Source organism: Manis pentadactyla, chromosome 7, assembly GCF_030020395.1.
Source record: "Manis pentadactyla isolate mManPen7 chromosome 7, mManPen7.hap1, whole genome shotgun sequence".
Lineage (NCBI taxonomy): Eukaryota > Metazoa > Chordata > Mammalia > Pholidota > Manidae > Manis > Manis pentadactyla.
This window is the reverse complement of record NC_080025.1, coordinates 92,025,637-92,038,053: the sequence shown is the minus strand read 5'-3', so window position 1 is coordinate 92,038,053 and position 12,417 is coordinate 92,025,637.

Sequence of the window (12,417 nt, the reverse complement as noted above, 5' to 3'; positions counted from 1 at the left end):
TTGTCTCCTCACTTTCTTGATTGTGCCCTTTGAAGCATAAAATTTTTAAATTTTGATGAAGTCAATTTATGTTTGTTTTTTTTTTTACCTTTTCTGCCTTGTACTTTGATGTCATATTTTAGAAACTATTGCCTAATTCAAGGTCATAAAATTTATACCTACGTTTTCTTCTAAGAGTTCTAGATCTTAATTTTGATTAATTTTAGGTTAATTTTTGTATATGGTGTAAATCAGGGGTCCAAACTCATTCTTTTATGTGTAGATGACAGTTCTCCAAGCACCATATGTTGAAAATATTTCTTCTTCTCTCATTGAATTGTCTTCTCATCCTTGTCAAAAATCAATAGATCATAGATCATAAATGTATGGGTTTATTTCTGGATTCTCAATTTGATTCCATTAGTTTACCCTTGTCCTAATACTACTCAGACTTGATTACTATATCTTTGTAGTAAGTTTTAAAACTGAAAAGGTATGAAATCTCCAAATTTGTTCTCCTTACATGTTTATATGAATTTTAGGGTTACCTTGTCAGCTTCTGCAAAAATCCAGCTGAGATTTTTCTAGGAATTGTGTTGAATCCGTAGATTTGTTTGCAGAGTATTACCAGCTTAACAAATTTGGAATAACTTAATATCTTCTAATCCATTAACTTAAAGTGTTTCTCAGTTTAGTCTTCAATTTCTAATGGTATTTTGCAGTTTTCAATGTATAAGCTTAGCAATTTTTTTGATAAATATATTCCTAACTATTTTATTGTTTATTTTATGGCAAATGAAGTTGTTTTCTAATTTAATTTTTAGATTTTTCATTGCTATTGAGCACATTCTATTTTGTCCAATAATGAACATTCAATTTGATCGAAATAGTCCTGACATAAAGAATTTAGAGGGAACATTAAGGCCATTAGGTAATTTTTTGTAACTGCTCAAAATTTGAACTCATACTTCTGAAATTTAGTTTAATCTCTTTAGAGGAGGTAGAGCTTTTACATACATCTTTGTAGTAAGTTATCATTGAGACAGTCATTGCTAATGCATATTAAGAGAGGCACAAAAAGCATTTATTTCCAATAGGAACATTTTGGAAAATATCTTATTCTTTAGATGTCACTTATTGTAACTCTGAAGTTTGATTAGTAACTTTCCTTTTGTCCACAGAGTCAGAGTGCTATGAGGTTTAAATTTCTTCCCTAAAATATGCTTCTGGAAAATGTATCTTTGTTATTCCCTGAGGATAGATTCATGTCTCAGAGATACTGTACTAAGCACTTATGTGTCTCTCATGAATTTTTACAATCTCCAAAAGTGCCTATAAAGTGCATTAGATCAACAAAATGGATTTCACTAACCCAACCTTTCCTGTCACTAGCAAACTGGTACTCTCAACTCCCTTCATTTCTAGGGTTGAAGCAAGACAATTTGTGGCTATTTATATGCCAGGATCACTCCATCAATTTCTGAGAAGACAAAAGGTGACTTTTACCAAGATTTTTCCTTTCAACACGGCTATGGACAAGAGAATTCTTCAGTTTTACTTAGGCTGGATCAACAGGTGAGGCAGCCAGCCAGCCTTCCTCTGCCTCCCACTCTGAACTACAATTGTTAAGCAGCACTGCCCTCTTGTGGGAAAACTAAAAAAATGACCGGCTTGAAAAATAACTGGTTTGAAACTGCAAATGCTACTTGTCTGTTTATAATAAAACTAGAGCCTAACTGGAACCTAAATTTTGTGAACCACCAATTTTTACCACAGATTTCCATCACAGGTTCAAAAAGCCTCTGATACTCAATGTTTATCCTAAAAGAACATTTCCAGTATTCTAGAAAACATGAGCCTCATTATACCATACCCCAAGTAATTAAATGTTTCTTTGATTTCTTAAATCTTAACTCATTTCACCAAATGAGTGCAGTTGAACAACCTCAAGTGTGGCTTTTCCTCAGGAAAGAAGGCTTCATGATGGCAAGGAATTGACCGTATGGCTGAAAACAAGAAAACTGATGTAAATTGTCAGTTTCATTCAGAGATGCTGTCCCTTCATCATGTGGATGAGAACCCAGAGAGCCAGAGAAAGGCAGGAATTACCAAAGTGCATGATTTGGAGTCCATGTTTTCTGTGTCAGTCCAGCCCTGTTATTGCCACAGGACTTTGCAGAGGCTGTAATGCCTTAAAAGCAGCTGCTGCTTCTGTAACATTTCTGTCAACTCGATAGCTTGGCATTGTGATGAACGTTGCACATAGAGGTTTTCTCACCCAGCAAATTTGACTCTCACTTTTAATCTCTTCTCTGAGCCCTATCCTTCCTCCCCTTGCAAACACTGAGTTTTTGAAAGAAAGGAGATGCAAGAAAGTAGGAAGAGTTAAGTAAGGAACTAGTGACGGGGGCACTCCGCAGTAGTTTGTATCTCACTCCAAGCGGAAAAGGGGATTTAAAGCTGCGAAATGGACAGGAGTACTTAGTCCTCTTTTGTTTTCTTGCTTTCCTGCCCTCTTTCCCTTCTCTTCCTGCCACCCCCCCATCTCACATGTTTCTGAGTAGCTGACTGAAATGTGTTTAAAAACCACCTCTTGACATAGCACATCATCTTTCCCCCAACCTGGCCGTGTTCATCTGCTTTACCCCATTTTCCCATTCTAGCTCCCTTTGCTCAGTCTGGTGGAAAGGCACACTTCACAAGCCCTGGTTGACATGTTTCTGTGAGTAGATCAGAAACAGGTTCGGTTCAATGACCTTCTATTATGAGGGGTTAAGGCTTTTTTTTTTTTTTAATTGAAGGGTAGTTGACACACAGTATTACATTACATTAGTTTCAGGTGTACAACACAGTGATTCAACATTTATATACATGATAATTCTAGGTACCAGCTATCACCATACCAAGTTGTTACAATATTTTGACTATATTCCTTATGCTATACATTACATCCCGGTTACTTATTTATTTTACAATTGGAAGTGTGTTTATATATATATATATATATTTTTTTTTGTGAGGGCATCTCTCATATTTATTGATCAAATAGTTGTTAACAACAATAAATTTCTGTATAGGGGGGTCAATGCTCAATGCACAATCATTAATCCACCCCAAGCCTAATTTTCGTCAGTCTCCAATCTTCTGATGCATAACGAACAAGTTCTTACATGGAGTACAAATTCTTACATAGTGAATAAGTTACATGGTGAACAGTGCAAGGGCAGTCATCACAGAAGCTTTCGGTTTTGTTCATGCATTATGAACTATAAACAGTTCAAATATGAATATTCATTTGATTTTTAAACTTGATTTATATGTGGATACCACATTTCTCTATTATTATTATTTTTAATAAAATGCTGAAGTGGTAGGTAGATACGAGATAAAGGTAGAAAACAGAGTTTAGTGTTGTAAGAGAGCAAATGTAGATGATCAGGTGTGTGCCTGTAGACTATGTGTTAATCCGAGCTAGACGAGGGCAATAAACATCCATGTATGCAGAAGATTTCTCTCAGAACATGAGGGGGGAGGTTCTAAGCCTCACCTCTGCTGCTCCCCATTTTCTGACCAGATGGCCCCCTGCGACTGTGCCTGTCTTAGGTTGTTCCTCCCTTGAGGAATCTTACCCGTCTCTGGCTAACCAGTCATCTTCCGGGGCCATACAGGGAAATGTTAAGTTGGTAAGTGAGAGAGAAGCCTTATTGTTTGAAAAGGTTAGCTTTTTACTTCTTTGCATATATATGCCCTGTGGCTTCTATGCCCAGCATTTCTCTTGAGGTGTCTTTACCACTTGGAAGAATTATGAAACTCGGTAAATTCGACATGTGGCACGAGTTCTATTTAAAGGTTGTGATTAGGTAGGAAGAAGAAAAGCTATAGAAGTAGCAGGCAGAAGAAAACCTGGGAAGATTGTTTATTTCTTTGACATATCTTCTTGTAGAGTAACTTCAGCATGGATAGGTTTTAAACTACTAATTAACTTGTGCACACACATTAACATAATAGGAATATAGTTACCTAACCAAAGCATACCTGTAATTATCAGCCATCTCCAGTGAAACCAAGAAAACCAGTTAGGCACCTTAGGCATTTGTGAAAACTTATCTATGATATGGTGGATATTGTCCAACTGAACTTGAACAGTCTGAGAGAATTCAGATAAATTAGAACAACCCATTCCTGGGGACTGTTCACATCCCATATGTTCTTTTAACAATAAATAGTCTGTGGTTGTAAGATTTTGGAGTGCTACAATTTGCACTTCTCCTAATTCTTGGTTGAGTTCCAACAGTATAGATCCAGTCAAATTTGTTGTTTTACTGTATGCACAGGCCAGCTTAGATATCTCCTTCATCATTCCCATGGCAAGTCCAGGAACTGGTGGGATGAGTGCAACTACACCTGTGGCAGTGCGTGGATCTTTGTTGGGGTTTTTTTTTTGCTGATCATCTTCTGTCATGAGTCTTCCCAAGAGTGCTGATGTTGGAAGTTCTTTTTCATATCGTATCTTAGTTCATTTTCGGGGTAGCCAAATTAGGCTTTGATCCTCTGTATAAACACAAACAGACCCTTTGCCTACACTTTTATATGCCCTTTATATCATTGTGTAGAACTCATTGGAGGTCACCACACAGGAACTGCTTTTTTTTTTTTAATCATTAACCTACACTTACATGAAGAATACTTTGTTTACTAGGCTCTCCCCTATACCAGGTCTCCCCTATAAACCCCTTTACAGTCACTGTCCCTTAGCATAGCAAAATGTTGTACAATCACTACTTGTCTTCTCTGTGTTGTACAGCCCTCCCCTTTCTCCCACCCACCCCATGCATGCTAATCTTAATACCCCTCTTTTTCTGCCCCCCCTTATCCCTCCCTACCCACCCATCCTCCCCAGTCCCTTTCCCTTTGGTACCTGTTAGTCCATTCTTGAGTTCTGTGATTCTGTTGCTGTTTTGTTCCTTCAGTTTTTCCTTTATTCTTATATTCCACAGATGAGTGAAATCATTTGGTATTTCTCTTTCTCTGCTTGGCTTGTTTCACTGAGCATAATACCCTCCAGCTCCATCCATGTTGCTGCAAATGGTTGGATTTGCCCTTTTCTTATGGCTGAGTAGTATTCCATTGTGTATATGTACCACTTCTTCTTTATCCATTCATCTATCGATGGACATTTAGGTTGCTTCCAATTCTTGGCTATTGTAAGTAGTGCTGCGATAAACATAGGGGTATAATTGGTCTTTCTCATACTTGATTGCTGCATTCTTAGGGTAAATTCCTAGGAGTGCAATTCCTGGGTCAAATGGTATGTCTGTTTTGAGCATTTTGATGTACCTCCATACTGCTTTCCACAATGGTTGAACAAGTTTACATTCCCATCAGCAGTGTAGGAGGGTTCCCCTTTCTCCACAGCCTCGCCAACATTTGTTGTTGTTTGTCTTTTGGATGGCAGCCATCCTTACTGGTGTGAGGTGATACCTCATTGTAGTTTTAATTTGCATTTCTCTGATAATTAGCGATGTGGAGCATCTTTTCATGTGTCTGTTGGCCATCTGTATTTCTTTTTTGGAGAACTGTCTGTTCAGTTCCTCTGCCCATTTTTTAATTGGGTTATTTGTTTTTTGTTTGTTGAGGCATGTGAGCTCTTTATATATTCTGGACGTCAAGCCTTTATCGGATGTGTCATTTTCAAATATATTCTCCCATACTGTAGGGATCCTTTTTGTTCTATTGATGGTGTCTTTTGCTGTACAGAAGCTTTTCAGTTTAATATAGTCCCACTTGTTCATTTTTGCTGTTGTTTTCCTTGCCCGGGGAGATATGTTCAAGAAGAGGTCACTCATGTTTATGTCTAAGAGGTTTTTGCCTATGTTTTCTTCCAAGAGTTTAATGGTTTCGTGACTTACATTCAGGTCTCTGATCCATTTTGAGTTTACTTTTGTATATGGGGTTAGACAATGGTCCAGTTTCATTCTCCTACATGTAGCTGTCCAGTTTTGTCAACACCATCTGTTGAAGAGACTGTCATTTTGCCATTGTATGTCCATGGCTCCTTTATCAAATATTAATTGACCATATATGTCTGGGTTAATGTCTGGATTGTCTAGTCTGTTCCATTGGTCTGTGGCTCTGTTCTTGTGCCAGTACCAAATTGTCTTGATTACTATGGCTTTATAATAGAGCTTGAAGTTGGGGAGTGAGATCCCCCCTACTTTATTCTTCTTTCTCAGGATTGCTTTGGCTATTTGGGGTCTTTGGTGGTTCCATATGAATTTTTGAATTATTTGTTCCAGTTCATTGAAGAATGTTGCTGGTAGTTTCATAGGGATTGCATTAAATCTGTATATTGCTTTGGGCAGGATGGCCATTTTGATGATATTAATTCTTCCTAGCCATGAGCATGGGATGCGTTTCCATCTGTTAGTGTCCCCTTTAATTTCTCTTAAGAGTGACTTGTAGTTTTCAGAGTATAAGTCTTTCACTTCCTTGGTTAGGTTTATTCCTACGTATTTTATTCTTTTTGATGTAAGTGTGAATGGAGTTGTTTTCCTGATTTCTCTTTCTGTTGGTTCATTGTTAGTGTATAGGAAAGCCACAGATTTCTGTGTGTTGATTTTGTATCCTGCAACTTTGCTGTATTCCGATATCAGTTCTAGTAGTTCTGGGGTGGAGTCTTTAGGGTTTTTTATGTACAGTATCATGTCATCTGCAAATAGTGACAGTTTAACTTCTTCTTTGCCAATCTGGATTCCTTGTATTTTTTTGTTTTGTCTGATTGCCATGGCTAGGACCTCCAGTACTATGTTAAATAACAGTGGGGAGAGTGGGCATCCCTGTCTAGTTCCCGATCTCAGAGGAAATGCTTTCAGCTTCTCGCTGTTCAATATAATGTTGGCTGTGGGTTCTTCATAGATGGCCTTTATTATGTTGAGGTACTTGCCCTCTATTCCCATTTTGCTGAGAGTTTTTATCATGAATGGATGTTGAACTTTGTCAAATGCTTTTTCAGCATCTATGGAGATGATCATGTGGTTTTTGTCTTTCTTTTTGTTGATGTGGTGGATGATATTGATGGACTTTCGAATGTTGTGCCATCCTTGCATCCCTGGGATGAATCCCACTTGGTCATGGTGTATGATGGTTTTGATGTATTTTTGAATTCGGTTTGCTAAAATTTTGTTGAGTATTTTTACGTCTACGTTCATCAGGGATATTGGTCTGTAGTTTTCTTTTTTGGTTATGTCTTTGCCTGGTTTTGGTATTAGGGTGATGTTAGCTTCATAGAATGAGTTTGGGAGTATCCCCTCCTCTTCTATTTCTTGGAAAACTTTAAGGAGAATGGGTATTATGTCTTCCCTGTATGTCTGATAAAATTCCGAGGTAAATCCATCTGGCCCGGGGGTTTTGTTCTTTGGTAGTTTTTTGATTACCGCTTCAATTTCATTGCTGGTAATTGGTCTGTTTAGATTTTCTGTTTCTTTTTGGATCAGTCTTGGAAGGTTGTATTTTTCTAGGAAGTTGTCCATTTCTCCTAGGTTTCCCAGCTTGTTAGCATATAGGTTTTCATAGTAGTCTCTAATAATTCTTTGTATTTCTGCGGGGTCCGTCGTGATTTTTCCTTTCTCGTTTCTGATACTGTTGATTTGTGTTGACTCTCTTTTCCTCTTAATAAGTCTGTCTAGAGGCTTATCTATTTTGTTTATTTTCTCGAAGAACCAGCTCTTGGTTTCATTGATTTTTGCCATTGTTTTATTCTTCTCAATTTTATTTATTTCTTCTCTGATCTTTATTATGTCCCTCCTTCTGCTGACCTTAGGCCTCATTTGTTCTTCTTTTTCCAATTTCAATAATTGTGACATTAGACCGTTCATTTGGGCTTTTTCTTCCTTTTTAAAATATGCTTGGATTGCTATATACTTTCCTCTTAAGACTGCTTTTGCTGTGTCCCACAGAAGTTGGGCTTAGTGTTGTTGTTGACATTTGTTTCCATATATTGTTGGATCTTCATTTTGATTTGGTCATTGATCCATTGATTATTTAGGAGCGTGTTGTTTAGCCTCCATGTGTTTGTGAGCCTTTTTGCTTTCTTTGTACAGTTTATTTCTAGTTTAATGCCTTTGTGGTCTGAAAAGTTGGTTGGTAGGGTTTCAATCTTTTGGAATTTACTGAGGCTCTTTTTGTGGCCTAGTATGTGGTCTATTCTGGAGAATGTTCCATGTGCACTTGAGAAGGATGTGTATCCTGTTGCTTTTGGATGTAGAGTTCTGTAGATGTCTATTAGGTCCATCTGTTCTAGTGTGTTGTTCAGTGCCTCTGTGTCCTTACTTATTTTCTGTCTGGTGGATCTGTCCTTTGGAGTGAGTGGTGTGTTGAAGTCTCCTAGAATGAATGCATTGCATTCTATTTCCTCCTTTAGTTCTGTTAATATTTGTTTCAGGTATGTTGGTGCTCCTGTATTGGGTGCATATATATTTATAATGGTTATATCCTCTTGATGGACTGAGCCCTTTATCATTATGTAATGTCCTTCTTTGTCTTTTGTTACTTTCTTTATTTTGAAGTCTGTTTTGTCTGATACCAGAATTGCAGCACGTGCTTTCTTCTCTCTGTTGTTTGCTTGAAATATCTTTTTCCATCCCTTGGCTTTAAGTCTGTGTGCATCTTTGGGTTTGAGGTGAGTCTCTTGTAAGCAGCATATGGATGGATCTTGCTTTTTTATCCATTCTATTACTCTTTGTCTTTTGATTGGTGCATTCAGTCCATTTACATTTAGGGTGATTATTGAAAGGTATGAATTTATTGCCATTGCAGGCTTTAAGTTTGTGGTTACCAAAGGTTTAGGGTTAGCTTCTTTACTATCTTACTGTCTAACTTATCTTGCTTGTTGAGTTTTTATAAACACAGTCTGATGATTCTTTATTTCTTTCCCTTCTTATTCCTCCTCCTCCCTTCTTCATATGTTGGGTGTTTTGTTCTGTGCTCTTTTTAGGAGTGCTCCCATCTAGAGCAGTCCCTGTAGGATGCCCTGTAGAGGTGGTTTGTGGGAGGCAAATTCCCTCAACTTTTGTTTGGGAATTGTTTAATCCCTCCTTCATATTTAAATGATATTCGTGCTGGATACAGTAGTCTTGGTTCGAGGCCCTTCTGTTTCATTGCATTAAGTATATCATGCCATTCTCTTCTGGCCTGTAGGGTTTCTGTTGAGAAGTCTGATGATAGCCTGATGGGTTTTCCTTTGTAGGTAACCTTTTTTTTTCCTCTCTGGCTGCCTTTAATACTTTGTCCTTGTCTTTGATCTTTGCCATTTTAATTATTATGTGTCTTGGTGTTGCCCTCCTTGGATCCCTTGTCATGGGAGTTCTGTGTACCTCTGTGGTCTGAGAGGCCATTTCTTCCCCTAGTTTGGGGAAGTTTTCAGCAATTATTTCTTCAAAGACATTTTCTATCCCCTTTTCTCTCTCTACTTTTTCTGGAATACCTATAATTCTTATATTGTTCCTTTTCGTTTGGTCACTCAGCTCTCTTAAAATTCTTTCATTCCTGGAGATCCTTTTATCTCTCTCTGCATCAGCTTCTCTGCGTTCCTGTTCTCTGTTTTCTAGTCCATTAATGGTCTCTTGCATCTCGTCCATTCTGTTTTGAAGTCCTTCCAGAGCTTGTTTTATTTCTGAGTTCTCCTTCCTTAGTTCTTGCATATTTCTCTGCAAGTCCATCAGCATGGTTATGACTTTTGTTTTGAATTCTTTTTCAGGAAGACTGGCTAAATCTATCTCCCCAGATTCCTTCTCAGGGGAAGATGTAGCAGATGCCGAAGCTGTCTGGGTTAGTCTTGTCTGGATCATATTTTTTTGCCTTTTCATGTTGACAGGTGCTATTGACTGTCAGCTGGGAGGGCCAAAATTTTCCCTTGCTACTGGCCTTTCTTTACTGGGGCAACTGCGACCCCTAGTGGCTTGTGTTGGGTAATTGCGTGTAGACTGGGTCTTTGTGTCTTGCCTGGCCGGAAGGGAGAAATTTCCCTTTCTGTGGGCGGAATTTGTCTCAGGCTGCTTCTCTGCTTTCGCAGCGCCCGGTGGGGTAATGGATGGGGGTGCTGCTTGACTGTTTACCTCCGTGAGGGGTCTCAGAGCTGTTGCCCAGGGGGTTAGTGCGCCCGGTTTTCCCTGTAATTTCCAGCTGCTGTACTGTGACCTGGGTTGTTTCCGTCAAGCTGTTAAGTCCCTGTCCCTTTAAGACTTTCACAAAGCCCCCGCTTTTCTTTGTCACAGGGACATCAGCTTCGGCACCCGCTCAGAGGTCTTACTGCCCTGTTCCCCCAGTATCCAGTGCCCTCCGCCCACGCACTGTGACTGTGCTCTGGTGGGGGTGGCTGGGGCTGGGTGTTCAGCAGTCCTGGGCTCCGTCTCCCTCCCGCTCTGCCTATTGTTCTCCCGCCGGGAGCTGGGGGGAGGGGCGCTCGGGTCCCGCCGGGCCGGGGCTTGTATCTTACCCCTTTCACCAGTCGCTGGGTTCTCGCTGGTGTAGCTGCAGTCTGGCCACTGTCCTGCGTCTTCTGGTCTCTCTTTTAGGGCTAGTTGTGTTTGTTGTATTTTCAAAAGTATATATGTTTTTGGGAGGAGATTCCCACTGTCTTACTCACGCCGCCATGTTGGCTCCGCCCCTGTACTGGCCGGGGTTAAGGCTTTAATGCTGAGTTCTCTCCTGATCTTCATTTTACTGATTTCTTCACTCAATGGTGAGTATCGAGAATTATTCCTAGGGCTGCTGTTCATGGTCATGGGGTTTCTGTACTCTCCAACCATATTTGGCAGCCTCAAATAAAACACCGTCCTTGTTCTCACAAAGCTTGCAGCCCAGTAGGAGGAGATAATCTCTGATGGCCTATTTGCATGTCTAATTCACCTTGCGTTCAGTATGTTCAAGTCAAGACTCACTATCCTACACCCAGAAATACAGGCTAGGGACTGAGGCGTTATCCTAGGCATCTCCGTTCTCCCACCAGCCTTCAGATACTACGTCCCGTTGATTCTCTCTGTAACTGTTGCCACTGTCCGTAGCCCTGTGCAGTTTGTGTGCTGCGCAACGGCATGTGGGCGAGAGTGTGAACAGGTCTGAGAGCCAGGACTCGGCTCTGCACCTGGCAACTGTCTCGAGTGTGAGGAAGGGTGAACTTTCTTTTCACAAAGTGGCTCCTTTGCAAGCTGTGTGCCTACAGACTGTGTTGCTCAGAGAAAGTCCTTTCCTTTAATTCCTCTGTCCACAGAAGGTGACTTGGTGACTTTTTCTAATTGGTATAAAGGTTTCTTAAAGTTTAGTAGCTGACTCTCTGCTGGGTTAGTTCAACAATTACATCCTAACTGTTCTCCTTATTACTTCTTTCTTCCAATCCACCCTCATATGCAGTTGGTCAGAATGGTTTATATAAAACTTAGAACTGACCATGGTGTGCTCTGCCTAAAATCCTTCTTTTGTACCTCATTGCCTTTGGGAAAAAAATCAAATTTGCTTTGAAAGCACATAAGACGATTCCTATTATGATTGCAGCTCCCTTGCTACCAGAGCTCCATATTATACCCTGCTGTTGAGTCCTGTGCATATCTTCTCAGTCACTCAATGCTCTTTGCTTTTGCCTCTGTCCCTGTTATGGACTGATGTTTATATCCCCCCTGCTCCCCCAAATTCATATATTGGAGCCATAACCCCTTCTCTCCCCAGTGTGATATTATTAGAATGCAGGGCTTTAGGGAGATAATAGGTTTAGATGAGGTCAAGAGTGTTGAACTCCTATGATGGGATTAATATCCTTAGAATAAGAATTATTAGACAGATCTGTCTCTCCCTCCACCATGTAAATATACAGCAAGAAGACAGCCATCCACAGCCAGAAAAGGGGCTCTTTTCCTGGAACCAAATTGGCCTGTACCCTCATCTTAGACTTACTAGTTTCCTCCAAAACTATGAGGGGAAAAAAAACTTTTTCTTGTTTAAGGTGCCCAGACTGTGACATTTTGTTTTAGCAGCTCAAGCAGACTAATACAGTCCCTTCCAGGTGCTTTTCCCTGCACCTTGAAGAGTCATATGCTTTATTCATTTAGCTCATTTCTCCTTGTCTTTCAAGACCTTATTCACACGTGACTTCACCTCCCAGTATTAATTATCCTTGTAATGTACTTGACTTCCTATGTCCCCCTTTGTATATCATGGGTGCTCAAGAAATGTGTATTAAATGAATACAATGACTGTATGTTAAAATATTAGAAAAGTCCACTCTATCCTCTTTGGAGTTCCTTCTAGGGAGAGGATCTCACATCAAGGATGACTATTCCAGTGGGAAAACTCATGATGCAAATAACCAAACCAATCAAAGAAAAGACATTTAAGAGATATGTGAAGGTAGGTGGAGGCAGGGATACACTCTCCAGTAGACAGGCTGAG